This window comes from Acinonyx jubatus, chromosome C2, assembly GCF_027475565.1.
Source record: "Acinonyx jubatus isolate Ajub_Pintada_27869175 chromosome C2, VMU_Ajub_asm_v1.0, whole genome shotgun sequence".
In the NCBI taxonomy this organism is placed as follows: Eukaryota; Metazoa; Chordata; class Mammalia; order Carnivora; family Felidae; genus Acinonyx; species Acinonyx jubatus.
Window position 1 is genome coordinate 68387689 of NC_069384.1, and position 5211 is coordinate 68392899.

Here is a 5211-nt window from a genome sequence, read left to right on the forward strand (position 1 = left end):
CCCGACGCCGCGCTTCGTTGCCTGGCAACCACGGGGGGGAGGGGCCCTGGCGTGACGTCACAGAGCTGACCTCCCGCCGCCCTCCCGCCTCCCTCCGGCGGCGCCCCGCCCCCGCGCCCGCCACCATCCAGCAAAGACTGGGTGACGGAAGTTCAGAACCTGCAGGGCCCGGAGAGTTGAGAACTGCTTAGGGTTAGCTTGTGGTGGGACGACCAGATGGCTTGGCTGTTTAAGATTAGGGCTGGGGGCGTTAGGGAACCTAGAGGAATGTGTGGCAATTTACAGTGGGCTTTGTATATTAAAGAGCGGAAGTGGAGGAGCTTAAAATGATGTTTTACCTTGTGGAAAGTGGACAGGTGAAGCCCTTGGGAATAATAGTTGCGAGCACTTCTTGCAGTGCTTTTTTTGTGTGCCAAAACGATCCCTAAATGCATGACACATTAATCCTTACAATCTCCCCACAAGGCAAGTACTGTTATTACCTCCCATTTTCACAGGTGAGGAAACAGCACAGAGCGGTCAAGTAACTTGCCCAAGATCACAGAAAGTGATAGTTAGGATTTGAACCATGTTGCCTGGTTCCAGATTCCTCATTCTTAATCTCTATAATGCTAAGAGAGGGAGCCCTTGTTAGTATGTAAATGAGCAGAGCTCGAGATGCCGAGATGCCGGAGGCAACAGGGAAAGAAGAAAAATATTCACCGTGTAGCATGGCATTAAAGTCTCACAGTAACTCTGAAGGTACGTACTTACCTTTGTTTTAGAAATAAGAAATAAGTTCAAAACTTCGAGTAACTGGCCTGTGGTCAAACAGCTGACGATAGGGACAAATTTGATTCCATGTCTTCTGATTTCAAGATTTTTTTTTTTTTTAAGCTCCCAAGGAGACAAGAAAAGACCCATCTTTCTCTGCTTTACCTCTTGTCCCTTCACACTCGTTTTTAAAGATGTCCGTTGCATCATCCAGTCTTTTCAGTCCTTTTACACGGCTAGAGTGCGCTAGTCTAAATCATTGAGTTAGTTCATCCAGGGCCTTCAAAGCTTTCTCCAGTTGTGAGATGAAAGCCTGCTGTCTCTCCTTAAAGCAATTTCAAGCATCAGTGAGTAAGCGCGGGGGCTGGGTGTTTGGATTATGTATGCAGAAGTCTTCTCAGAACCTGCTGTCATCCATTTGTAAAGGGCCCAGTCTTTTGGCATTTGTCAAAGTTTTGCAGATCCCTGCATACCCTGAGAGTCCTGGATGATGTGAGGATGGCCACTTGCCCATGGGTGATTGGGGATCAAAGAAACCTGACGACCGCCTTCCTGAGCTCTCTGTGGAGGGGCCACCAGGAATTGACACCTGCCCCTCGGGGTGTGCCTTAGGACGAGAGGGGGAGGCTTGAGGTTTGAGGACTTGCAGGAGAAAAAGGGTGCTACGGCCAATGGGGTCTGTTCTGTGTGCACATGAGTGAAGAAGATGTGCTTGTCTCTTCCTGCTTTCATGTGGAGGACGTGATACAGGGAGGAATGACTAATATGATCCTCATGTCAAAGAAGGGGTGTTTCTGGTAAAGCAGTAGCCAGCTGGAGATGGAAGATGAAAAATGGACTTTTAGTGTGCAGGTTCAGTGTAAGAAAGGAATTTCATGAGATGGACCAAGGTGGTCTGATGTCTGTCAGCAGAAGGTAGGTTGAGGGGCAGAGAAGAGGTCTTCCTTGATCTATCAGTCAATAAATACAACAGATTATAGTGAAGAGATATGACTTTACAAGGAAATGATAACTGCAAAATTCAGGGAACTTGTTTCCTTCTGAGAGGCAGAGGGCTCGAGAGGGGAGGAGCACACATATAGATGTGATTGGTGGTGGTCCAGCTGTTGGTGTGGATGGTGGTTTTGTGGGTGTTCGTTGTGTTTCAGAATTTACATATTCTCTTTTATATATGTCAGCTATTACATACAATCTAAGTAAACTCATCAAATGGGCCACACTATTTCTATTTTCTTGTGTAACGGAGAATTGACTATACACATTTTGTCATTATCCCTTTGCTCCCATCAACATACAGATACGCTCTAATTTCTCCCATCATAGTCCCGTGCAGCTCTGCCCCACTGCTCTACTCCTTTACTGCACAGCTCATTAAAAGAGTTGTCTGTACTTGCTGCCTCTGATTTCTCTCCGTCCAGTCTCTCTTGATGCTAATTGAATTGGGCTTTCATCCTCATCACTCCATCAAAACTATTCTTGTCAAGATCCCAAATGACATGATGCTAAATTGAAGGTTCTTAGCCTCAACTCAACCTGTCAGCAACATTTGACCCTGATGACCAGTCTCTCATCCTTGAAACTCTTGCCTTGGCTTCCAGAACATTACACTCTCTTGCTTTTTCTCCTTCTTTACTGCCTCTTCCTTCTCATCACTTTTGCTAGTTGCTGTGGACTCAAATGTTTTTGTCCCCCTCTTCCAAATTCTTTTTTTTTTAATTTTTTTTTAACGTTTATTTATTTTTGAGACAGAGAGAGACAGAGCATGAAGGGTGGAGGGGCAGAGAGAGAAGGAGACACAGAATCGGAAGCAGGCTCCAGGCTCTGAGCCATCAGCCCAGAGCCTGACGCGGGGCTCGAACTCACAGACCGCAAGATCGTGACCTGAGCTGAAGTCGGACGCTCAACCGACTGCGCCACCCAGGCGCCCCACTTTTTTTTTTTTTTTAATGTTTATGTATTTTTGAGAGAAAGAGGGAGAAACAGAACGTGAGTGGGGGAGGGGCAGAGAGCGAGGGAGACACAGAATCCAAAGCAGACTCCAGGCTCTGAGCTGTCAGCACAGAGCCCCCTCTCCCAAATTCTTATGTTGGAGCCCTAAACCCCAGTGAGATGGTATTTGGTGGTAGGACCTTTGGGAGTTAATTAGGTTTAGATGAGGTCATTAGGGTGGAGTCCCTACGATGTGCTTAGTGTCCTTATGAGAGAGAGACCATTGCTTGCTCTCTGTGACATGTGAGGATACAGCAAGAAGGTGGCTATCTGCAAACCTTGATTAGGGCCTCCCAGGAACCACATCTGCCAGCACTTTGATCTTGGACTTCCAGCCTCTAGAACTGGGAGAAATAAATGTCTGTTGTTTTAAGTGCCCCCAGTCTGTGGTATTTTGTTATGGAAGCCTGGACTCAGACACTGGTTCTTTCTTTTCTCTGTGATACCTTAATGTCAGAGGCTCCCAGGATTTACCCTCATACTTCTTGATCCACATATACTCCCTTTTAATCTCAGCTGATCTCGTGTTTTAGATACTAAATTTATATCTCCAGTCCCAATGCTTCCCCAAACTCCACACTGGAATATCCCACTGTCTACATGATAGCACCAATGGGTGTCCAATAGGCTCCTCAAGCTTAACATGTCCCAAACTGCACTCCTGATATCCTTTTCCAAACCCTTTCCCTTCCAGCTCCTCTTTTGCTTTACTGTCACTCCACACTATACTTTTAGATTTTTGTTTTATTAACTGGCCTCTCTTCTTTCCCTGGAGTGTATGGATTTTTGTTTTATTCACTGTGTGTTGCTGGGGCCTAGAACAGGGCTGCCTATGTAATGAGCACCATAAATGTTTGTTTGCTGAATAAAATTCTCCTTTTTTTCTTCTCCTTCCACCTTTCTTCCATATCCTTCCTGTTTTGAAGAGGCCCTCCTGAGAAGCGATACATCAGTGCCCATTCAGCTTCGCTAGCTCAGTATCTGAAGGGCTAAAGTTATACTTGGCCAAGGAAGGGACAGATCTGGCACCAGGAGTAGGAATCCTGAGCAGACTTAGTGCCATGACGATCTCAGTTCAGAAAATAAGTTCTGCCTGTTCTGTGTGGCTTCTATTGTGTTTCAATTTCTCAGGTCTGAAGTTTGCCCTCTCATAGGAGGAGATGAGTTATGGCCCTATATGCTGTGGGCTGCTTGGGTCCTGGTGAAGCTGGGTCTGAGAAACAGCAAGGGTCACACCGTCTCAGCCTGCCCAGTCCCTGCATACTTGTGGGGCTCAGCTGTGGGTTGTGGTTGTCAGTCTCTTCATGAGCCAACCCACCCTATGGACACAGTCTCTCTTCATATATGCCTTAGTTTTCTTTTGCTGCATAACAAATTACCACAAATGTAGTACCTAAAAACAACACAAATTTATGAACTCAATGTTTCCAGGACAGGACCCTCTGCTAAGGGTCTCATCAGGCTAAAATATAAGGGCTGGTTGGGGCTCTGAGCTTATATGAAGCTCAGGGTCGTTTTTCATGATCACTGATTATAGGCAGAATTCAATTCCTTGTTGTTATAGGACTGAAGTCCATATATGCTTGCTCACTGTTGGCCAGGAATCACTCTCAGCTCTTAGAAGCCTCCGTCTGGTCCCAGTGATGTGGTCTTTTCACGGCAGTTCACAACATGGCTGCTTTCTCTTTATCTGTTTTAAAGGCTCACCTGATTAGGTCAGGCTCACCCAGGACAATATCCTTTTTGAGGAACCCAAAGTCAACTAATTAGGGACCTTAATTACATCTGAAAATTCCTTTTTGCCCCATAATGTTAATCATGAATGTTAATCATCACCCTGTCACATCTACAGGTTCCACCCACAATCAAAGGGATGAGATTACACAAGGCATGTACAGCAGGGCCTGGAATCTTGGGGGGCATCTTAGAATTCTGCCTACCACAAATACATCTTTGTGAGAGGGAAAAAAAATACCCCAAGAAGATCCACCATTTTTCTTCACTTACAAGGACAAAGACAGACAAGCAGGCTACCTTTGTGGATCTGGATCCTCAGGTCTTCCTACTACATTTGTGTGCAACCTCTCCTTCAGAACTCTAGGGGGATGACACTTCCTATAACTGCTCCCTCCCTGATGAAGAGCTGTTTATTCCACATAAGTGAAAATGTCCACCTAATCAAAGTCTCCTTCTTTCAGGATTTGAGTGATTTTAAAAAACAGAGGACTGTTAACTACGTGTGCGTGGGAGGTGGACAAGGCTCCTCTCCTGCCTTGACACTTGTGGCTCCCGTGACATCTTTGATTCTCTTCAGGACTGCTCCTAGCCCAGCGGCACCTTTGTATATATTGTAAAAGGTAGTTTCTTGTGGTAGACATAGCCCCTGGGGCATATGGACTGGTGAGAGGGTCTGGGGCTGGGCTTCACGACTTCCCCCCTCAGAAAACTGCCTGGTTTTCTTGCCTCTGG